The following is a 25,693-nucleotide window of genomic DNA, read 5'->3' on the forward strand; positions in this document are numbered from 1 at the left end:
GTTCAACAGCATAGCCACACAGACATAATATCCTTTGTCACAAAACCATTAATTTCACCCTGCTGCAGGGCTTCACTCAGTAATTCTAGATATTGATATGGGAATGAAATTAGAGGCACCCATGTAAAAGAAACAGGAACTGGTTTCCTGCAGCATTATAAACTTGGAAAAAGGTTGGGGACCACTGCATTAATTCATTGGTCACCATAAGTCAGAAGTGACTTGATGGTACTTCACATGGAAGTTAAGCAAAAACTGCAAGTTTCACATTACAGCACAGCTGCGCATTGCAAATTATACTGTTCTTAATTTGACATTGTGGACCCACACAGCACAGACCCCCATGGCATTATGACAATTCTTTAAATAAACATCATTCTATATTTTTTGGACACAGAAGTTATGGAACCAAGCACATTTCAAGATAAAAAGAAATTCCCTGATCTTGCCTCATCACTAAACACAATAAAGCTCAAGTTGACAACTCACTGCCTATCTGATTGGCCCTCCCTGGAGGTATGCTGCCAACAGAGAGAACACTCTGCTAATTAGGGCCAATCAGCTCAAACTGCATGCAAACAACTCACTCCCTACCAGATTGACTCCCCCTGAAATATTCCCCCTGTAGGAGATGGCCCTCAGCCAGAAATGGCCTGCCCTGGAAGTTTAGTCCCAATCAGGAGGGAACTCTCGGCCAGGAAAAGATAATAATGAGTCAGCTGTCCATCTCTAACTTTCTGCCAGTTTCAGATGTTTGCTAGGTGGAAGAGGGACCGGCCTCAGAGCATGACCTGCTGCCAGTAAGTTGCCCTGGCCTCCTAGCCTTTTTTAACTCAGAGAACATGGGGGGGGGAGCCGCCTCCTGGTACAGCCTGTGCACCTTCTGCAAGGGGGGATTGTGGGAGGCCCAGAAACTGCAAATTTGAGACCAATGGCATGGAAGATAGGGAAACTGTAGAGAGGGCACAGAAGCACCATGAGGCCATGGGGACATGTGGAGGGGAGAGACACTGTTTCCCAGTAGAAGAAAAGTTGATTTTTATACCCTACTTTTAACTTTTCACTATGACTAGCTCAAGGTTACCCAGCATTTGGAGGAGTAGGGAATCAAATCCAGCACGCCCCATTAGAAGCTGCTGCTCTTAACCACTGCACCAAGCTGTACAATTTGCCATTGCCTTAAAGAGACGAACTACAGCACAGGCAGAACAAGCTTTTGCAGGAGGATGCTTATTGACTGTTATGACTGCTATTTTCCTTTAAATCTGGACCTCTGGCCAATGGATTCTTAGAGCAATCCAAGGAGGGAGACACTCAGGTATTTCCCACATTGAGAGATGATTGTGTGATTAATAAGGTTTGCAATTAGAGAAGGGAGGAATGCTTTTGTTTTCTGTTCTTGCTTGCTTGCTCTCTCTCTCTCTGTCTATAGAGGGGTGCTACACAGTCCCCATCCCAAGCAGCTCTTTCAGGGGAAGTGATCTTTGCAGTCTGAGGAGGAGCTGTCATTCCAGGGGATCCCCAATCCTCCCTGGGGCACAGTGCCACAGAGATCTCCCCACCTAAGCAGCCCATTCCCCCAAGGGAACTGATCACTGGAGTCTAGAGAAGAGCTTTCATTCTGGGGGTTCTCCAGGTCCCACCTGAAGGCTGGCATCCCTGAACAGAGGCAAGGATGCTAACCTCCAGCTGGGACCTGGAGATCCCATTTCCGGGGCTTTCCCAAAGCCCGAAAGACTGAAAGGTTTTCAGTTGCTCAAGCAAATTTTGCTATGAATTAAATCTTCATTGAAGGAAGAAACTGTGACAAATTTATGAATTATTTGATGTTTATTGTTATTAGCAATTACTGCCACACAACATTTCTCTTTGTTTCCTACCCGGAGCCTGGCATCCCATCTTGCACCCCATGGGATCCAGAGCATCCCCCCTCCCAAGTAGCTCTTTTCTCCAGGAGGACTGATCTCTGTCGTCTAGAAATGACCTGCAAATTCCCAGGTCCAAACTGGAGATTGGCATCCTGCAACCTCTATAGGGCACATTACTCCAGTTTTCCCCTCCCAAGAAAGCCCTTTCATCTCCAGGAGCCTGGAGATGAGTTGTCATTACAGATTCTCCTGCCCAAAACAGCCATTTTCCTCTGGGGAGCTGTTCTCTATAGTCTGCAGATGACCTCCAATTCCAGGCAATTTCCAGGCTGCACCTGGAGGTTAGTGACCCCTGGGTCAGGAATGTTCCTTGAGGTTTGGAGGCGGGGCCCCAAGACTCCATGGCTGGGCAGGAGATTTTGCCATGTAGCCAGCTCCCAGGAAGGCCAAAGTGTAGGCGTACATTCTAAAGCCTGTTGCTAGAGCCCATAGCTTCTCTGGGTGCAACTGGCTATGCCTCCAGTGGTTAGGATTGCTGATTTATAATCTGGTGAGCTGGGTTTGATTCCCTGCTCCCCCAGATGTGACCTTGGGTTCACCACAGCACTGATAAACCTGTTCTAACTGAACAGCAATATCAGGGCTCTCTCAGCCTCACCTACTTCACAGGATGTCTGTTGTGGGGAGAGGAAAGTTAGGGTGATTGTAAGCTGCTTTGAGACTCCTCTGGGTAGAGAAATGCGGCATATAAGAACCAATTCTTCTTTTTCTAGTGAGGCCTAAAACAGCAGAAATCAGTGTGCATTCAACTTTTTTCTAGGAGGTTATAAACTCTCTGTTCCTAAGTAGGCTTCTATATCTCTGCAGGTGACAAAACAGTTCACAGTAAAAGGAAATTATCTACCTGCTACGTGTCTGCCTTTTGAGGGAATATTTCCAGTAGGAGCCAATCAGGTAGGAAGTGAGTTGTCTGCATGCAATTCGAGCTTATTGGTCTTCATTGGCAGAGTGCAATTTGAACTGATTAGCCTTCATTGGCAGAGTGCTCTTTCTCTCTCTCTATTGGCAGCATATCCCCAAGGAGGGCCAATCAGGTATTATGTTTAGTGATAATAGTGATAGTAATGATGCTTAACAGCAAATAAATACTTTTAAATCAAGTGTTTTAAACAGAATTAAACTAAAAGTGTATCAGGATTAATAGTGCACAACAGATTTCCAGTAACATGCTTTTTATGTACTTTGCACGTCATGGCACAATATTTGGCTACCTGTTTAAAAACTTCAATGTCCCCTCTAAAAAAGAGGCTCTTAATTTTCTCTTCCTCAGAGTCACTGGGAATCTGGGGGGTGATGATCTTATGGCTTCAGGGAAGGCAGATATACATTCAAAACAACTTAATTTTACATTTATCTATAGTAGAAAAAAATCTTGCATCTCAATGATATTTCCCACTAAATTACTGGAGAGATGAAGATGGCAACACTGTTCCTGTAGTTGTACAGTTCTGTCTAACTGGCCTTGAATGCTTGTCTAGGGAACCATTGTGTCTTCCTGTGTGGTCTCTCCTAAATGAGTTTTGTTTGGATTGCCTGTCCTTCCTTTCCTTGTCCTATCAAAACAGTCTCCATTTGCAGGCTGGGTGTGCACAGTGTAAACCTATATCTACAAGGATGCCTGGTGTTGTCATTTGTAGGGCTCCTGCTAAGCGTGCTGTAGCATTTCATACACTGAGGATGCTGTTTTTATCTTCCAGATTATGTCTTGTGTGTGTAGTGGAGTCACATGAGGTCTGGCATGACCATGCATAAATTGGCTTCTTTCATGCATGTTTCATATAGGTCACTATCAACATGCTTCATTGTGCATGGTGGCCATCATCAGTGAAATCATGAACTCTGTGGCCGTTACTTTGCAATCTATTGCTTATAACATTCTTTCAACATTTGAGTGGGACTACATAGGATACCAGCTCAGTTATCCCAACAGTACACAGCAATAGCAACTCACCAGTACCTAGGGAACATATAACATTAAAAAAATACAGCAACTAAACATGCTTGCACCACCACTAATATGAAGGTCCATCTTTTTAAAAGAAATATAAATACAGTTCCATTCTCTACCATAAAGATCTTTATTGTGTGTTACACCCAAGAATACTTCAAAAGTTGCTGTCCTCCATAAGAAAGAATTAGTTTTCCACTAGAAAGTAAGGAAAAGTGTAACTAGAACAGTAACTCCTTGGGGGACTTATTAGATCCTCAAAGAGCTGCTGTGATTGCTGAAACCTGCTTCTGCCAGCAGAAGCTTCATCTTACATATATATACAAGGGAAAAGCATGAGAGAGGAAAGCCCTGAAGACTACACTTCAACATTCTCAGATAATTGAAGAAATGCATTTCGGTACCAGAGTGCTTAGCCTGCCTGCCCTTGCTGCACTATGCTTTTTCTTAAAATTTCCTACCATTGCATGAATTGCAGAATTAGAATCCAGGGGAAATTCTGTGCAAATATTTGTATTTTCAGCCACAGAATAAAGCTTTGTTTGTTTTTACCTTACCCTGGACCTACAATAAGATATGTTAGGAAATATATCTTTCGTTTTAAAAATCTGGAAGAAAAATGGGCAGTTCTACAAGCCATCCTTAAGAGAAACTGTAACCTCACAAGTTTGAAGCAAAGAAAAAGGGCAGGAGATACTATAAAATTACAAAATGTATTCAATTAAGGGTTTTTTTTAAAGCTATCTTTAGTCAAAGAAGAATGACTGAAGAATGACCATTGGTTACTTACCAAGCAAGGTCTTTCTCCTCTACGAACAGAAGGACATCTTGGTGGGTCATTCCCACCATTCACTCAGGGAGGCAGGAGCTATTTTTCTTCCTCTTCCTGTCTCCTTGGTGAAACTGGTCTCAACCAAAGCCAGAACCTTCTTGGTCCTGGCTCTGGCCTGGTGGAACACTCTACCTATGGGACCTTAACTAGTTCTACAAGGCCTGTAAAACAGAGCTGTTCCACCAAGCCTATGGTTAAGGTCTAGGAATAGTATCAAGATGCTGGTCTCCCTGCTTGAAAGTCACCCCAGACAAGCTCTCTAAGAACATATGGCTCCTCTCAGTTCTGCGATCATCTAACTCCTCAAAATTGGGGGCCGTGTGAAGGTGGACTAGACAGGTTTGATTTTAAACTTAGCTAATGACTTTTAGAATTTTAAAAACCTATTTAGTAATCCCATGTGTTTTTAACTTTGAGAGCTGCCCTGAGCCTCTGGGGAAGGGTGGGGTACAAATGTAAAAATAAAGAAATAAATAACATGAAATATAATTGTAAGACATTAACAGATGTCAGATATGCAACAATCAACTTTTAACAGGTAAAGACTGAAAGGGTCTTATAGGTCACTAAGCAGGATGAGGAAGAATCTGAAACAAAGTACATCATAGCGTAGAATGATACAGTAGATTAATGTCTCCCAGATGACAATGAAATGGGAGGGACAAGATATCTTCCTGTCCTCAGAAGAGAAGGACCCTTCTTGGTCATTCTCCCTCTGAGGCAGAGGAGATTTTGGAGAGACCTTCTAGAGTAGTGCCCTAGCCTTTTCTCTGTTATCCGAAAACTTTATGCCAAACAGTCATTAAAAAATTCACCATGTGTATCTCTGAGAATAAGATCTTAGGCTCTGAGTAAATTGGATTCTGTTTAGGAAAGTCCACTTTAGATCTTTGTATTACTCTGACCCATCTAGTTAATAAATATAGGGGAGGGAGAAATGGGGCTAAGCTGTTTGTTGCTTTTTTAGATTTTAAGTGAGCATTTGACTCTATCCCCAGGGATCATCTGTTGAATGAGTTAGCCAATCTGAATATAGAGAATCTGAATATAGATAAAGGGCTACTATTCTCAATTAGGATATTATATTCTCATACAAGTTGTCAGATCAGTCTTTCTCCCTAAGGGTACTTAACACACGAGAATTGCAGCCAACAAGAGTGTTAAACAAGGTTGCATACTGGCTCCCTTTTTTTTTCAACCTGTTATTGAATGAGCTTGCTTCATCATTATTAAACATAGATGGCCATTGTCTCAAACTTGGCCTTTAGCACAGACCATTTTTGCTCTATGCCAATGATGCTGTCGTTATGTGCTATTCCTGTGTCGGCCTGAAGCACCTCCTTAACGATTGTCTAGCATATTGTGAAACTAATAGGCTTGCATTGAACTATGAGAAGCCCAAAGTGTTAATTTTCGCAAAATCATGGAAGCCTTTCAATTGGAATATTCAAGGGAATATCATCGAACAAGTTAGGCATTTTAAATATTGGAGTACATTTCCATTACAATGTGAGCTGGACTGTACATCAGAACCACACAATAAATACTGCAAATAATAGCACTCTGGCTGTTGCCTGATTTTTCTACACCAAGGGCAACCAGTTTGTACCAGCAGCACTTAAACTCTTTAACGCTAAGTCATGTTCTCAGCTGCTCTATGGAGTCCCTATATGGATAAGTGCTTTTAACCAAACAGTTGAAAATACTGAATCCTATTTCTTGCATAGAATTTTAGGCATTCCCAACTGCCTATGCTGCAATCTGTTTCAAAACAAACCAAAGACTGCTAGGGACTAGGACATGAATGCTAACCATTAACTTTTCGCTATGTCTAATTTTTAACTCTGAATCTTATAGCTTTACTTTCCTAATGTTCTTGGAACAACAATCATCTAATCGGTCACATTATGTTGAGCAAAAAATTAAAACCCTCAGCATTTCTCTAGATTTGTTGGTCTCAGTGCCTGTAACATCAGTATCTTTAACCGCTCCTAACGGAGCGGATTAAATAATTTGTTAAGGGCCCCGAGGGCGGGCCCTGTCCATGATGAGGAAGGGTGCTGATAGGCCCCTTCCCCCGGACTGACAATCGGATTGTCAGTCCGGTGGCAGGGGACCAATTGCGAGCTGCGCGCAGGTCCCTTGCCGCCGGACTGACGAATCGGGAGGCGCTTTGCACCTCCCGATCTGCCCCCATCACGTCAGCCCCATGCGGCCGACCGCCATTTTCTCAATCGCCCTGGAGGACCCCACGGCGCCTGCCCACCACCCTAACTGGCTTCTGCAAACCCGCGGCCACGGCCCAAGCCGGTGTTGCCTTCTCCCGTGGCTGCGGCCCGCCACCAGCCCCGCCAGCCCCGCCAATGCCTGTGCCCGCCCTGCCTCCGCAGACACCATGTGGCCCCGGCCCAGCCATCTGGCAGCACCTGCCGCCAGCTGCCACCCCAGCAACGCCGCCGCAACTCCCTACACCAGCATCTGGCCCAACCACCACCACAGCGACTGCTGCAACGGCGCCTACCCTCCGACAACTCAGGTAGGTGCCGCACCAGGGGGAGACATCGAGAAGGCGGCAGACGCCGGGGGAGCCACACAGGCCACACCATCCCTGCCCTCGGGTGTGTGGCCTGGCTGCTGCCAACTCCCGCAGCCACCCCGCCCAACTCTATAGGACCCCTAATGCCCACTGTCTTTAAAGCACAGCGGGCTTAGTTTCTAGTCAGTATATAAAATCATAAAATGCAGAATCCTAGATACTGAGTTTCAAGCTCTAAATTAAGCAGCTAGGAAAACCTGCTCTCCTCTCTTCTTAGGAATTATACTTCCTGATATGCTAGCTCCTCACTTTTACCATCTGGTCAACTCACAGCAACACGCCTTCATTCTCACTAGGTTTAACATTCTACCATCAGCTGTGATGGCTGGGAGATAGATTCCATATACATGCAGACACTGCCCATGCAAGCAAGGTTATATCTGATGAATAGGTTGAGTTATAGTGCTTAAGGAACTTTGGTATTGAGGATCATTTTGCCACCTTGAGTGCCTCTACCACAGTGGAACACAGCAATAATCACAGCACTCTTGACATAGTGTGCGGTGATGCCCTGGGTACCTTTGATTTTGCACCATGTATGGTTTAATGAAGTATTTTTCAAAGACATCTTCTGATAGACATCTTGGATATCCTTGAGCCCATGTTAGGAGGTGAAAATGCTATGAACAAACTATCTGTTTTCCAGATACTCTCCATTCTGAGTGTCTTGAGAGTTCTTTTGACAACTAGTGAATGCCAGATTCTTCCTTGGGTTGCCTAGGATTAGGACAAAGGATGTTAGGTTGGTTTTACAAGAACTATGGAAGATAGTTTACTTTGGAGTGAAATGATGGGTCCTGAGGACCACTTTGTCCTTATGAATGTACAGGGTTCCCACTTAATGGTGCCCCAATCTCAGATATACTCTGAGCGGATGCGATGGGCCACTGCTAGGATTTCTACCTGTTGTCATTTGAGTTTCCAAAAAAGTGTTTGGAAGCACCAATATTGGAGTGAATACATATGATAGGCTGTCTGGCACTAGTGCATCTGTTATTTCTGCCTTCAGATGGAAATACCTGGAGTAGAATTGGTTCACTTGGTGACTGTTGCATGATGCAGATGTCTTCTGTCTGTGCACAGAAGTGGTTCACAATGAGGTCGAATACATTCCTCTTCAGGAATCATTCTTGCTTTTGGATGGTTTGATGGCTCAAACAGTCCACTTGTATGTTGGGCATTCCTTGGAAGTGCTCGGTGTGGATTGGCAGTAGGTTTGGTTCAGTTCATTATAATATCTTGATTGCTTCTCTCTGCAGAACAGAGGATCTGGAGTCCCCTTGCTTGCTCACATAGATTCTGGACATCACACTGTCTATTTGAAGGAGAACATGAAAGTTGCTCAAATGATCATCAAGAGTAACAGGGCCAGGTAGATTGCCCAACTTTTCAGCAAATCTATAGGAAGTGACTATTTGCATGAGACCCCAGGACTTGGGTTGGCATTCCATCCAGCATCATACACGAAATTTGCATCTGTAAAAATTTGTTGTTCCTCATTCATGAAATAGAATTTTTACTGTTTCAGGTTTCTGTCCTTCATCCACCATAACAAACTCTGACTTTCAGGATAACCTTTATCAATACATCTGGTTTTCTGGCCATTTCTAACTGGAGTGGCCTGTGGAAATGTTGGAGTTGACAGGACCGCCTTCCAACTTATTAGACTGCATTTGAGTTGGCAACTGGAAGCTGATGAGGTTCATATGAGTTGAAGAATAACTTTTGATAATTGCTGTTGCCATGCCTTTGGTCTTTCTTGTTATTATATTTAACTTTCTTGAGAGTAACAATTAGACAAATTAGGTTTGTGTCTATATCTACCCCAAGGTGCTCTAGCCTCTGAGTGGGGTTGGGAAAACTCTATTGCAGATTTATTGAGAAGCCAAAGCTCTGGAGGCTATAGATAGTTTCTTGTGTATCCAGAATTGATTGCTATCAGGAACAGGATCTAATCAGTAAGTCACAGAGGTATGGGTGAATGTGTATGCCTTGGTGACTCAGAGGCACTATGGAATTTACAAAAAGCTTCTACAACAGCCTCAGAGTGGTAGCCAACCTGAAGTGTGGAGTTCTGAACTGTAGATGGATGTTCTCTATGGAGAACTGAATGTACCTATGATTGGTGGGAAAGACAGGTACATGAAGGTACACCTGTAAGATCTAATGAGGCCAGGAACTCATCTAGCTGAAGAGCCTCTGAGATTGATCTCAGTGACTCCACCTGGAGGGGATGAAGGTGAATGAATTTGATATGGAACTGATTCTATTGCTTGTATTTGCATTAGATGACTGGTGGCTTCCAGCGTTCTTGGACATTTTGATCATTTCAGGAATCAGTGGGAAAGCTAATAACTGTATCTTGAGGCCACGGGATTCAGTCTCTGTTGCACACAAGTCTGTCTGAGAGTTGTTTTATATTTCACTGAATAGAAAACAGGTGCCCCACCACCAGTATCTCCTGCAAGTCATGCTTTGAACAGGCTTATTCTCCCTGTCTGATATTGCCTGATCTTTGGAAACTCTAGGAGATTACTATCTCATTCTGAAGATCATTCCAGACTAAGTCCAGGGGCCTCTCCTACCTTCTTGGTGAAATCTAGACAAGGAATATTGCATGCAAAAGGCTGGGAAGACCTTCATGTCTGATGTTTCTAGGAAGGACCTACTTCTTATATCCCTGGTATCAACTAGGGTTCTGTGCAGGCCATTTCCAAGTAGCCTATCTCCCTGAAAAGGGGCTATTAGGTGGTTATCAGCCTATCCTCCACATATTCAAAAAGATCCTTCTGGCTGCTGAGTTTCTTTGAAAAAGAAAATTAGAGAGAACCAAGGTTGCATCAGTGGAAAAGAAACAGTTTTTAGTAGTCTGTTGGTTCCTTTAGTCATTGTGTGGTTATTGACTGGTATTAACAGCAGAATCTTTCTGGACTATATGATTACTGCTCTAGATACAATAGCGGCAGTGGTGGGCACCCTCATTGCCATTGCCTTATGTGCCTTTTTCAAACCAGATCTGCTTTTCTTATGCATTGCATCTTTAAGGTCACCCTCTCCATCTTCTGGAAGCTAGCCAGCAGTCTGTAGCGTAGTCATGGGTGAAACCACCAGAGGGACCTGCAAAATAACTTCAGTATACTTAGGCAGAGCACACCATTTTTATTAATGAATGCAGGGAACTGTTGGCTAGCCATAGGATTAGTCCACTCTCCATCATCTGTTTCTCATGAATTTTGGCAGAGGGAATGCCTTTTGGATTATGCCCAGCTTGGGAAAAAATTTCTGATTTTCCTTTGGTCTGCGACTAGTCTCAGTTCCTGAACTTTGCTCAGCTGCCATGGAGACTGTATTAAGACTAGTGCAATCAATAACTTAGCTAATAATTACTGATAGTCCTCTGTTTAAAGAAATCACAGTGTGCTCAGGCTCCTGTATTTCACCCTCTTCCTCATCAGGCAGGAAATCCCTTTCCTCCCTATTATTAAAGACACAGTCTGATGAGTCCATCATCAATCCTTCTCCCTTTCTGAGTTGCCTTGGTAGGTCATCAGGCTCTTTTTTCCAATGAGACCATCATATCTTTGGCAAAGATTTGAGATTTCTTCTTTGATAGTTTGTCTTAAGAAGGGGAAAATTCAGAGGCATGCTGAATAGCCTGGTGTTGGTTATTTTATCAACATGAGGATTCTCTGAAACAGCTGAGATCCAATGATATTTTCTTACCTGTTTGGTTGGTAGAAGCCTTGAGATATTCAGAATCAATGCACTGGGAGCATATAAAGTTGTTAGCTGGCAGAAATCCCTCTGTGTACCCCAATTCAGTCATAGTACCAAGTGTCAATTTTAGAACACTGTCAGCTGTGCTTTCAAAATGGTTGCCATGAGCTCAGCGTTTGTTAGAAAGCCTCCTAAGCTCTTTCCTCAGAAGTTGCTACCCGTAAGCAAGACAGAGGGAAATAAGAGAGGAATAGTATATATGCTAGACTAGAGGAGAATTGAGAGGGAGAAGTTAGAAATAAAAGAATAAGAAAAAAGGGAAATTGAAAGTAGACAGTCTACTTAGCTAGTCATTCTCCCTGTAGAGACTGGAAAACTGAAGGAAGAGTGACTCTCACCAAGGAGAAAGGAAGAGGAACAAAACTAGTTCCTGCCTCCCTGAGTGAAGGGTAGGAATCATCCACCAAGACATCCTTCACCTCAGATGGAGAACTGATAATCAACTTTCTCTGCAGATTCCAGCCACTCCTACAGATGATCCATACCAAACTAAGCTGATTTTCTCAGACTTTCACATCAGTTGCATTTTAGGGAGGAGGAGGAGTAATATGAGAAATAGCAGTAGAAGTTCTCTAACAACAGTGATCCATTAGGCAAATTGAATCCATCCATTCTGCTTTGCCATTATAACCAATACAATCTATGTTGAGCAAAAGATATAATCAAATAATAAGAAAACATCAACCATAGTCTCTTTGCTAAAAATGTTCTCTGAACTCTGAAAAATCAACTTAAGCAAGTCAAATATTGTACAATGTGGTGTGTATTATTAGACAGTAATGTTCTTACAGCTGACAAGACATTATAAATTGAAGTAATTGACCAGTGAAAGCACTAAGAAGTTCAAGCAAGTTTAAAAAATTATACTATAAATACTATAAAGATTAACAGATATTTAATATCCACCCAAGAAGCACTTACACTAAGTACAATGATTATGGTAACAGATAATATTTACTATGTTGGGCTGACTTTAATATATACAGCTTGCCACAAAAACCAGCACTGGTTCTTAATCTTCTAAGAGCTGAAAGTCATCACTTAGAGTTTCCAAACTCATTAAGTATGGCCTGCAAAAGAAAAATAATAGCTTCCTCTACTCTACTTGTATAGCCTATGTGAATAATCCTATATATAGTGTAATATGATCTATCTGACCCAACTGGGACTTTGAAAGAAATGCCCTGCCCCCAAAATCTCATGCACAAGGATATCTTCTTCAGCAATAAAGATGTAGCATATGATGTTGAGCAGGAAAACAGACTACAATACCAAGAGCATCTTCTTGATTATCTGGGTCTGATTATCTTATCTAGTGTCAATGAGCAATTTTACCCAGAAATCTGGAAAGCAACTACAGTGTTTTACTTCCTCACTCTATATCTTAGAGCTTCCAGCATCAGATACTTTGCTTGGTACTATCTCATGACACCCTGTATACAACATGTACATAGCGCTATCAATACGGATGCAAATAGCATACATCTGCCTCAAGTACCTCCCAAACAAAATGTTGACTGTTGCCTTTCCACTGTCAGAAATAAGGTAAAGGAAAAACAACTTCTGATATTGTGAACTGTTAATAGCAGGGAGGAGCACACAATTTAACCCAGAACAGAATCCTTCCTTGGAACAATGAATTGTGTTAGAAGTTAGACTAAATAGGTTGAATTCCAGAGATTGCAGTCAAAATTATAGAGTATTCTGTGACCTTTTAAAGATTCAAATACAATGTGACAGCGGCTATCATGTGCAAAGAGACCACTTTGTTAGATATATGACTGGGACTGATTATCTTTATCGTCTTCAACTTGATTACTATAATATACTGGAAACTCAAATTTTTCCTACCAAGGAGAAATTCAGAAGCTGAAGTCTTTGAAGAAGGATGCTGAAAACAAAAACTTTATCCCTTTTCAAACGTTTTGCCCTTACTGCTGTCTCTACTCAGTTACTTAGAAGTGTTAACTTAGAAATCTTGCACTTTGGGGGGAAATGCTTAAGGATGTCACAGGCCCATCCCTTTAAAGCTCATCCAACCAGTTCCCTGATTTTCCTGGAAAACACCCTCCTACGTCTCCATGGGAGAGAAGAACAGACTTGCCGAATGCTGATAGATTCTGGAAGAAGGTAGCTAATGAAGAAAAATTATAAATCCCCTGTTCATGCCACAAAGCAAGCAAAATAGTCAAAATCACATTTCAGAAGGTATTTTATAAGTCAGTTTTTGAAATGGTTGGCTAGATCCATTTACATTACTGTCAATCTGCACACACAAAAAAAAAACATAATAATCTGCAACGTTTTGCCCTACAATGTCAGGTCACAAACATACATTTTCTGCTGTAAAATATCTTACTTTCCCCCCTTCTCCTTGGCACAGATGAAAACTCATGGCATGCTTAGCATTAATCTCCTGTAGTAATAAGGACAGCAGTTGGCTTGTCAGAAAGGGGAAAATATGGAACTTGAGCCATCCTACTCCCACTTGAGCCAGGAGCAGACTGCTGACTCAGAGGCAGGCACTGACAAGCAGAAGTCTGGGTTCCAGTCCCCTGTACATCACTTTACAAATCTGAACATATAACGAGTCTCTCATAAACACCCCCAGCTACCCCACACCAGCTTTTCTTGGCAATACAAACATGAGTTTGTGTTTCATGTTCATGAAGCCTTTTCAAAAGGCTAGTGGACATCTCACTGAATTATACAGAGATGTCTCAGAGCTCAATGATAAAGCAATGCAAGTCATACAGAATAGTAAACATCACTCCAGTCATCAAAATGGAAAGCTTGCAAGCTCTCTGAGAGGGTGCGGGCTACCACCTGTCACAAGAGCATTCTAGGCTGGGGCAAGAGTTCACAGGGCCTATCAATTTATTTTTCACCTCTGCAATATGAGGGCACTAAACCAGAACATTTTATTTATTCCAAATAAAGTATTCAACAAGAAAAACATAAAGGAGTCCCCCAGGACGAAGAAAGCTAACCACCCCAATCCTTCTTACCAGCATTTTAAAATATCCAGTAGGGAGTTACTTTCCACAATTCACAGTTCTGGTAAAATGGCCAGTTTATGAACTCTTAAGAGTCATTCCATTTAAAAAAGCCAACTAAAATTTAGGTACTGCAGTTCTGTATGCATTACCTTCAACTACAAAAATTATATGTTTTGCTAACTATGAGATTTTCATTCTGTGTCAAACTGCTGAACAGTGCAAAAGGCTCCACTTTTATGACAACAGGCTTACATCTGTTTCCTTTGAGTCTCCGCAGCACAGGTAATTATGACTGGGGAAAGCACTTGATATTATTAAAGAATCCTCTAGGCTCCCTGACCTTGTGGTGTTGAAGCAAGAATAGAAGAGAATATCACCATGTTTATTTTGATAAAGTATAAAAAAATTTAAGAAGCAGTTTTTTACAAAGCATAGAAGGGGAGACATTAAATGCATGCACTTACAAGAGAGTCACTGTGGGGACACTAGTTGAATTCCAGGAGAGAATTATTATTTCAAAGCAGCTCTGGGCAATACGTCAAAATCAATATTAAGCAAAGTTATCTGCACTTCTAAATCTGCTCTTTAAAGAAAGATCTATAAAGCAACGTGCTCAGCCTCTTGAGTTAGAACCATTTTTCTCAAAGTGTTAAGTTTTAGGCCTTACATTCTATTATTTTTTTGAAGTGGTGCAGGGTGATCTCTGGTTGTAAAAAAAAAAAAAGGCTGGGAAGCTTCACATAATGCACATTAGGACCATGTTGAAGAAAGTGATCCAAAGACAGTGGGGTAACTTCTGAGTGATCCAAAACATCACAGTCTTCATCAAAAAAGAAAAACAGGCTTGCCAGTATGGCTCTTTGCCAGGTTCTTCAAGATGATGCTTGTTCTCACATGAAACCAACTTCAGGAAATCTCTAGGAGAAATGTGTTCAACTCCATATGTAAGTCAGCTATGGCTGTCAATAGGTACCAGACCCATTTTAGCACACAGTGCCATCCTATAAAGTATACCAGTGGGCTTACACTTAAGTCAATGGACTTAGAAGGGTGTAATTGCTTATGATGCTACTGTAAATATCGGAAGCAATTTTTTTCTTTTTTGGGGGGGCGGGCGGGTAATGAATGCCTAGTTCATTAAGATGCAAAACCCAGCTGCACTGCTTCAGTGCTAGGTGAGAAAATGGACAATGTTTTACTTTTCAATTCTCTCAGGAGACTGAAGTTTTCTTTTTAATGATAAATAGTACCATTAACATGCACGAGCAAAGCCTAAACCAAATTCTTAAAAGATCTGGAGCCAAAGTCCTCTTGGAAGTGATTGAGACTTTTACGTCTGATAGTGAGAAATGGCTATTTTTTTATTTAAGCCATTAAACCTTGAATAACTGAATAATACTATTTATGCTCTGTTCTGGGGAGTGTCAAATTCTATTGTTAGCAGAGCTGCATCTGACATCAGGATAACTTGGTTGATCCATGCATGCTATGAATTATCAAAATGCTGTATTAACACTAATTAGTAGTAGTTGGCATTAAAAACAAATTAGTCTTATATGCACTCATATTCCCTAACTTTAATTAAAATATCATGGCAATAAGTATAGCAATCCAAGTATAGCAAATTCTGCAATCTCATAGACTTTGGAACATGAATTTGCAAGGGCAACACACTTACAAGAGAAGAGAAGGTGCTCAATATCTCCAGCTTCCACCTACTATTCCTTGCAAATGCTTCTACCAAGCAGCACAGTTGTTCTTAGTGCCCTTGGTGGTGAGCAGCTGTCTCCATTTCTCAGCTCCTCTGCTCCCCTCCCTAAGACTGAGCAGCACTACCAGCACACAACTCCATACTACCCCTCAGCATTCTCTTGCATGTATGAACAAGAACTCAATACTGTATAAAACATACACACACAACAGTACAAAAAAGCACACCCTTCCTCCTACTTGGAAGCAAAGAGTGAGCTAGAAATATGCCGCCTGGACCAGTAAGGGATGGGCTTTTGATGCCACCTCCAGATCCCATTGGCCTGTTCAAATGCTCCATCAATTCTTTCCCTCCAGCATGGTCAGAAGAGAAAAAAACTGAAGGCTAATGACTATTTTAAAGGTTATGGTCTTTTAGGTGATACGAGTACTTTAAAATCATGATATGCTGTGACATGTCATAACAGGAATATTCCAACCACCTTTTATTAATTATTATGACAATATGATAAAAGATTAAAACAATCTACTTGATTTTATGAAAACTGGCAAGCCCTCGCAATAATGCTACTTCAGACAGTACTGAGTACTAGAATTTTATTTACAGCATTGGGGGGGGGGGTGAGATGAAACTCCACCCAATCCCACTATCCCAATCTGCCACACAAGTTCTTAAAACTTGCCCAGATACCACATATTGGAAAGAATTCTTCCCTTCAAATTTGGCTCTAGAAGTAGGTGAAGTATGCTCACAAGCACCCATACAGCATGATATAACTAATCCTGATAGTGATTCCATCTCAAAGCACACAAAATGATCCATGTGCCAGTAATTGCATTTCCAGCCCTCTTATTCAGAGTCCTCTATATTAATATGACAGGCATTTCACAAAGAATATAACTCACAATAAAGGAAGATTAAATACTAATCAAAGTAATAATACTAGGCAAGTTTCCGAGGCAGTTTGTGCCTCAAAGTATTTCTTCTTTAAGCACTAATGGCTTATTTGCTCAGTGTTGGTCTCCCATTAGAGTCCACAATTTTGCTTTTCATCACAATCACACTGTTGGCATTAAATAAATGTTAAATATTAGAAAAACACTAAACAAATCCTGCTGTCATCTTAGCTGTAGGTTGTTTTGCTGGGGGTGGAAGGAGAAAGTGTATTTTTGTATCACAGTGCCTTGTGTCTTCTACTGAGCTTATATACAGAGACCAAAACAGCAACCACCTCCTAAAGTGTCCATTACACTCATTACTGAGAAACAAGAAAAATTACACATTTACATTTATTCTCTCAGTTCCTATTTGGGCAGCCCATTTAGAAATCTCATTTCTGTCTAACAGCTTTTTTCCTCTTACTCCCCCCCCCCCCCATTGCTATGCAATACATGAAATAGTCACCATTTCCTGTTTTAAGCCACATGAATTGCAATTCATGTCCCTTAGTTCTGGGATAAACAGATTTCCATTACTAGATAGATTTAATGACTGCTGCTTTAGATGATGCAGCATGTAAGAATATTAGTCTAAGAAAACTGCAGCATGGTCAGTACCATACATTCTATTTTGATGTACAGATACAATGCTACAGAAAGAAAAATAAAGCATTATTTCAGGATGGGCATGTTCCAGCTAGTCTAACTGATGTCTTTAGAGTAAGGTGACCAGATTTTAACATTGGTTAAACACCAGTGACCGGGAGGGGGGGGGTCTTGATTAAAAATGTGGTCTATACGGAGCAACAAAAAGTTTCACAGAACGCATAGAACACAAAAATAGTATTGTAATATATATTTTAAAATTTCAACATAAGTACAATTTGCCAGGTACCCCCAGATGAACCTCCAAAATGGGGACAATCTGATCACCTTACATGTTGAATAGAGCTTACTCCCAGGAAAGAGTTTTTAGGACACTGTCAAGAGCCTTTGATTTGGAGAGGTTTGCTTATCCTTAAAGTAACAGGCACAAAGCCTTTGATTAGGAGTGTGCCCACTTGGATGCAACTGCAAATCTAGAAGAACCAACCTCAGAGGGGACATGGCCTGATGAGATGCTATTTTTATTTCACTAACATTTTATGAATCAGCTGCAGCGTCCATCATAGCCCAGCCCCCCTCCCATCTACCATGCAGAGGTATCTACCAATCAGAGCAGACAAGGGGGGATTAAATTTTAAATTATTCCCAATGAGCTGTAGAGTTTGTTCCATAATCCTGTTAGTAAGAAATTAAGACAAGCTTTAACACTGGCTTTCATGAGGTAATCTAATCCTCCTCTCAGATGACTGTTTTAAAAAAATACTATATCAGAATGTCTGTCCTAAGGTATGTATTTTAATTGTATGGACAGCACTACCAACACTAACTTTTTTAAATGTTACCTGATACCAAACCAAAATATAATCCTACTTTTTTGCAAAAAAAAAAAATTAACCAAGCAAATCTCACTTTTAATAAATGAGCCTATAATTATATACAATTGCAAAGCAAAAGTTCATCACACCTCTCAACCATGAAACAGCTTAACTATAAACAATGCAACTTCTCACCAAGTCTGTTTAAGATCTTTGAGAGATCATTTATTCCTTCTTCTTATTCTGAGTTTACACTCCATCAGACATACACCTTCAGTCCTGTTTGGCTGCCCCATTATTTATTTGTTTATTATATTTATATATACCGCCCTACCTTTTGGCTCAGGGCGGTTTACATTACAACTCATATGGTACAGTGCTACATTGTAGCATTAAATATCAGATCCCTTCCATTCTCAACAACTGCTGTCCCACCCAGGAGAAGCAACTTTCTGCCCACTTACTACAAGCTGTCTATTTATCAATTTCTATGGAATTTTGTTCTACAAAATACCTCACAGTTCTCACCTGTTATATTTATTCTAACAACACTGGGAAGTAGAACAAAAAAACTGAGTCCAATAGCACCTTTAAGACCAACAAAGATTTATTCAAGGCATGAGCTTTCGTGTGTAGGCTACTTTGTGGGAAGTAGACTGGGTGAAAGGTGGTGTCTTCCTTAAGGCAACACAGTGATGTCCACAGATGAGGAAGAATTGGAACCTATGTCTCCAGTGAACTACGCCTAACCCCAGTGGCTGCCACAGAAGCTTCCTAGGGATTATCATTTCAAAATGGCATAAAATATAGTAGTTATTGCTCTTGAAATGTGCAATGTATCTCTCACGTTTATATACAAGTTTGGACTTTAGGTCCAAAACACAGGATCTATCTAGAGACACAAAAATGTCTTGTCCCAGCTTTTAAAAACTGCTCAGAGAGAGAGACTATGAGGGAGAAGGATAATAAGGAACAATGCTATAATGTCAAGGAATCTGTAGTTGCTTGCTTGAGCATACGCCCATCAGCAGGAAAAGAATGGTTGGGGATGAGTGGGAACTAGTTTCAAGAGCATATCATAATTATATTTTATACTCATTGCTGCCATAATGTGAATATTCAGGAATACTGAATAAGTAAAACCATAACTGTTCTCCATTCATCTATTGTCTTCTCTGAAATTTTTTACTCTAAATACAACCTCAGGGGATAAATGTTACCTGATACCATATGAGGAACTCTAAAACTGATTTACATAAAATTCCTAATGTGCTTAACTACATACTTATATCCTTGGTTTGTTGGCCTAGGGGAATAATTTCTGCTTAAAGAAATTCAAATCAAATACTGGAAGGACCGTTCTTGCCCGGTGAAGAACAGAGGCCTGTAACTTAAAGAATCAGAGCTAAGAGTAAAGGACAGTGGCAGAGACCATACTTTTCATAAACAAAATTACAGGTTCAGCCTATAGCATTTACAGTTATAAGGTCTCATTTAACAGAATAATATCTTTCCAAGCCTCTAGAGCTGCCAATCTGAACACAGTATTAGACCAACAGTTCAACTCAGTTTAAGGCAGTTGCTATCAATTTTTAGCAGTATCATTTACGATTTAAGACTCTACTCTTACTAAGATGCCTATTTTATAATTTAATTCATATTTTAAAACCACTTTCCTCCTGCCATCTATAAAATTAATACAGATGAAAGCAGGGGCCTGTATAAAGCACACATCAAAGAATATACTAGAGAGGGCAACTAGAGATCCCCCAAAAGAGTCTGTAGTTGAAACCTGTTTACAAATAAAGTGACAAAATAACTATACAGACCATAAAATTTTGTATCGAAGATATATACAAGCCAAAATAACAAAAGTACAAGAGAAATAACACCAAGTAAGTATTTCCTACTCATGGCTCAACTGTATGTAAGAGATCACCTGATGTGAACGACAGTAATGACATGCCCCTCCCATAGTACAGTGTAATCAGTATCCCAGACAGCAATCAAAAACCCCACTGCAATTCATATGGCACACCTCACTAGTTCTCCTTTTGAGTTGCAGCATATAAATAATAGTTAATGTTGTAATTCAGAACCAAGAAATGTAAAGAAAAGCAACCAGCAATGAGGTACAGCTAGATTTAGAGCATGGTCAAGGATGCAAGAGGGATGAGTAAAAGGCAACAAACCTGCCCAATTGTATTGGGGGGGGGGGGATCCAATGCACCCTAGGTAACAAAGCAAGCAAAAAATATTTCCCATTAAAAGGTCCTACAAAATACTAGTAATAGCAGCAATCTTTACTTATGAATGTTACTATGTCAATCTTACTATGTCAATCTTACTATGAATGTTATCACTCTATATTGGTTTTTGAGCTCTTATTAGTTATTTTATCGATAGTTAATCGAACTTTCAGGAAACTGCTCTTTTAGATACACGTTTAAAATGTTTAATATTTTCCCGTTTTACTAATCCGAGGATGTAAACCGCCTTGACCATTATTTGTAACTGAAAGACGGGACATAACTAATAAGCGCATGCATAAACAATACGAGGAGTAGCATGGAGAAAGAGAAGAGATGGCTAATGCATACGGAACGGGGGGAGGAGGGACGGGGGACACCTGAGAGAGCTCTCTGCGGAAGAGAAAGGGGCGCCCCAGCTGTAAGAGGGGGGAGCGCTTGGGAGGAGGCGTGACGTGACCCGACCCCATTCCTTCCATCCTTGCTGGGAAACAGCCAAGGCGAGGCCTCCTTCCCTTACCTGCTGCTTCTGGGAGGGAGGTGTCCCGGCTTCTCGGGCCCCGTGCCTCAGGCAAACACGCAGTCAAGCGGGCAAGGAGTCCCGGACACAACTTCGACCCGCTCGTGCTCGTTCGCGCGCTCCCGCTGCCAATCCCACCCCCACTCGTTTTCGCTCTCGCACTGACAGACCGAGTCGTTCTCTTACTCACGCGCACGCGCGTTCCCTCGCCCGCACAGCAGTTGAGGACGCGAGCTCGCCCGCAAGTCGCTCTGTCGGTCCTCAGCTGCCACGCAGGCCTCCCTTTGGCCCCTCCCTCTCTCTTCTTCGGGAACGAGCTAGTGAGCGCGCGCGCGCGCACACATACACAGCCCACGCTCTCCACTACCAAACCTAAGCAGCCCGATGGCGGGACTCGGGAAAGGGGCGTGGCCTGGGCGAGGCTCGCGTCGACTACCTTCTCTCCCTAAGACTGGGGGGGGGGAGGCGCGCGCAGGGGCTGTTGAAGGGGGCGGGGCGACGAGACTTTCCCCTTTTTACCTCAAGCGCCACGTTCAGGCAAAGGATCGCCTTTTCTCCGAGTACTTACGGCTGCAGCGCGCGACGTACTTTTGTTTTTTTGAGGCCTATCCTTAGTTTCACAACGTTGTAACACCCCGCCACCCATCTGCGCGCTGTATTTATTTATCATATTTTTGGGTTAGTTGTTCGTTGGTTTCCTTGTAAAGTGTCGAAGCTATTTTGTATTTTAAGATTAGATAACCATAAGATCCAGAGTTAAACACAGCAAGATAAGGATTATATATATATATATATATTTGTTATCTGTATCTATTTTCTGTTCCCTGTAAACCGCCCTGAGCCTTCGGGAGAGGGTGGTATATAAATATAAATAAATAAACTTGCAATAAGTGGTTAATAATGATTTTTAAAACTGTCCAAAAGGTTGTCAGAAAGCAGCATGATAAAAACATGATTAAAAGCAACTTAGCAAAAGGCAGTCTAAAGAAACCGACATGTAACAAAACCATTCTAGAGTCAGGAACGTGAAAGCAAATTTGGCTGGAGAGGGCAACCCGCAATGAAACCTCTTTCATCTTTATGTGATAGGAGAAAGATTAATAGAGCTGGTAAGATCTAGCTTCAACAACTGATTTATTTCTGTATGTGTGTTCCAGACGTTCTCTTTCCAATTTCAGAACGACAGTTTTCATACATAGTACCTGGAAGTTAAACCTGCTATGTTACTTATAAGGATTGGAAATATTAAACTATTTAAAAATGATGTGACCAGGTATTTCATGTTTAAACATGGTGCAGTTGAGGTTCAGTTTGTTTACCACTATGAGAAATTAATGTTGGATTCTCTATAATATTCTAGGAGGCAGCCTTTAAATCCCTCAGCTTTTGACAGTTGCTGCTTGCTCTATTATAAACAGTGGGGATCATGAGACATAACTTATATGAGATCACATATGTTCCTACATCAAATGTTCTGAAATACTTTTCAAATTGCCTACAGCACAGAAATGCTAGTTTATCATCAAAGTAACACAAAGTAGCACGGCATATACATAACTTTCTAAGCATTTTTCAAGAAGTTGATGTTCAGAATTGCTAGCAGATTCAAAAATTGGTTATGGATAGTTGCCAATTTGGGTATTGGGTAGGACTTCAATATATACCAGGAACATCAATTATTTATTAGGTTTTTAAAAATGTTTATGCCTCATATTCCTGGGTAAATACACTTGAAATGACTTTGTAAGATATATGTACAAGACTTACAATAAATTATAATAAGTAGAAATTTTGGCAAGAAACAAAGGGACATACACTGATGAGCAAAATGCTTAAGAAAATGACAGTATTTTTACATGGTAACTAAAATTTAAATTTAGTGCCAGATAAACTGCTCTGGAGAAAAAATTCCAAAAGTTGGTGTACCACAAGCAGGCAAGGCCTACTATTTAGTTGCCACTCACATTCACCACAGGCTACAGACATATGGAGTAGAGGCAGTTTCATATGGGAGCAGATGCTTTTTCACATGCCAGAAACATTGATAGCCAGCATGGTTTTTTCAGCTGATGTTCTCTAAAACTTATGTATAACTGGTGTTCTCTTTAACATTGTCTCTATAGCTTATAGCAGCCTGCATTTTGGCTGCAGAATTCTGAAATGAAGTTTTTAAAACAGTTTTAAAGATATCTCCATATACAGTGTGTGACAAAACTCAGGTGAACAAAAACAAACCTGTAATTATTCAAATAAGTATCAACACATCTTGAGTCAGATATATGCATGCCAGCCCTAAGTAGTCAAGGTCAGTTTGAAAAAGGTGGTTTTGCCTATTCTAGGCCTTGCATTGAGAGTCATGTTAATTTTTTTTTAGTGCTAAGTCTGTATGTTTTGTAGGATGCAGGCACTTTAAATCACACTATACTGTGACTTCCTTTCCGTCTACAAAAAAAAATTGCATATTGGAAGAAGACAGGTGAAATAATGGTGACTATCAGTGTAAATTGAGTGTGACTACAAATATAAAGGTTTCCATATTCTGTTCTAAACAAAATATTTAAATCTAGAAAATTATCACTAGCTATGATGCCAATAAATATCACTCTAAGTGTTGCAGAAAAAGGCATGCTGAAGCCCTGTGCTCAGCCACAATATTGACAAGTTTGGTTCCTCTGTCTGGTGAATCAACAACCTAAATTATATGGACATCTCTGTCAAAATGAAATATATGAATCTGAAATTTGTTTCCAGTTTTATATTTCTAATTTAATGTAAACATCCAGTTTGAAGAAATGGTGATTAAGTTCATTCATAAGACAGAAACTTCTATGCCATCACTGAAGCCAGATGGTGTAGTGGTTAAGAGCAATGGCTTCTAATCCAGTGAGCTGGGTTTGATTCCCCACTCTTCCATATACAGCCAGCTGGGTGACTTTGGGCTAGTCACAGTCCTCTTAGAGCTGTTCTTATATATCAGTTCTATCAGAGCTCTCAGCACCACCTACCTCACAGGGTATGTGTTGTGGGGAGAGGCAGAGAAGGTGATTGTAAGCCACTTTTAGCCTCCTTTCAGTAGTGAAAAGTTGGGTATAAAAACTAACTATTCTTTATGAAGATTTTTCCATTATACTCAGTTACTTTCAAAGATTTAAGCTTTTATTGGCTAGCTAGATTGTGGGTGCACATAGCTTGGACTTCAAGTCAGCAAACTCTTGCTTCCTCAAAAGTGACATGCAGTATTCAGAGAGATCTATTTATCAGCTGTATCCTGTGAAGGGAAGCTCTGAAGTTCTTCTTTTGTAGCTCCTTTCCATGCACGTACAGCAAACACACAGCCGGGTTCCCCAGAATGTCTGCCTGTTGCAAGCTCTGTTCTCATATTTCTGTAAGGTCTGAGTCCCAAAGGAAGCATTAATGCTAGAGGAATGTATGGCAGCATGTGACTTCTGTGAAAAGAACTTGAGAGGAAATAAAACTCAAGAAAACTCCTCAGGATCACTGTGGGAAACAGCTCTGATTAAGTTTTGTGGGTCAATTTTATATTTTTAAATTGATTAAGAGTCTCAAAAAGAAGAGGGGAGAAACAAGCTACAGACTTGGTATTCAGAAAGATAAAGCAACCTAGACAGGTCATGTGATCCAGGAAAGAAATCTGGGCCAGCTGCCTGTAGATCTCATCAGGGGAATATGTAACTGATGGCAAACCATATATATATATGGTGTACACACACACACAAGCAAACACACACAGCATGGGATCTGGAATAAAAACTTGTCATGCTAGGAAATGGGAAAGTATGATGGGGAATACTGTATGTTTTTAGAGTTTGTTCAATTGCTTAGAGGAAAGTCTGATTCCTTTTAGGCAAGGGGGAAATGTTGCATAAGGAAGCAGATTTGCAAAATTGCTGGGAGACATTTACAGGATCCAGAGTAAGCATGAGTCATTGTTCATCTGTCTGTCCATATGTCCTCATACCCACTCCAATTTTGAAACTACATGTTGTCATTGCCAGCATCTGACCAACTCCACTCTGCTCAGGGATGTCCTGACTTCATGACAGCACTCCCATTTTACATTTATCTGTAATATACTGGTAATGTGCATTGGAACTTCCAGTTAACTATTGCCCAGGGGACAGTTGACTTCATACCTACCTGTCACCTGATGATTTACTCTGGCTGTAGCTATCAGCTACAGCTAATCATTACAAATGGTGTAATCCTTCTCAGAATTAAGCAGAGCATAAAGGGGGTTCCCAGTCATTTTCTGTCCAGGCACTTGCCATCTCCAGATCTGTTAGATTCACAAAGCAAAAGTACATTAGGTGCCTGAGATTATTCTTTTTTCAAGAGCTGAATACATAAATCAAAGTTGATATTCTGGTCACTGCTCAATTTCTTTGTAAATTGTTAAAAGCTAAGTAAACTTAATTAGAACTCGCAACCTCTGAGTATAGCAGAAAGTACACATGGGGAAGATGGAATTCTTTAATATTCTAATAATGATACTTGCATTTATAGAGAATGTTAAAATCCTTCACATACATTTATCTTTTAAGATAGGCCCATATCAATATCCCCACATTGCACAAGTCCCTGAAATATTCTTCAGGTTTCAAGAAACCCCAGAAACAACACAATCATAAAGAATGCGGTTGGGAAGCAGAGCTGTGTACATGCCCACCTGGGATCCCTCCTCTTCCCACCCCTTCCAGGCTCATGATTGGCCATTTTGTGAGGGGGGGGGGTTGACATGACTATATATGGTCAT

The 25,693-nt window shown here is 41.0% G+C and overlaps 1 protein-coding gene across 2 annotated transcripts in view; it reads right to left on the reverse strand.

Annotated features, from left to right (window-relative positions):
• NEK6 (NIMA related kinase 6) overlaps positions 1-21,310 on the reverse strand; it is an 82,927-nt gene extending 61,617 nt beyond the window's left edge. The window contains exon 1 of one of the 2 annotated variants that reach the window (XM_077305668.1): positions 21,110-21,310. The gene's annotated coding sequence lies outside the window, so the exon portion shown is untranslated. The other variant, XM_077305666.1, reaches the window with a different exon arrangement.
• Positions 21,311-25,693: the final 4,383 nt, after the last annotated feature.

This window comes from Paroedura picta, chromosome 12, assembly GCF_049243985.1.
Source record: "Paroedura picta isolate Pp20150507F chromosome 12, Ppicta_v3.0, whole genome shotgun sequence".
In the NCBI taxonomy this organism is placed as follows: Eukaryota; Metazoa; Chordata; class Lepidosauria; order Squamata; family Gekkonidae; genus Paroedura; species Paroedura picta.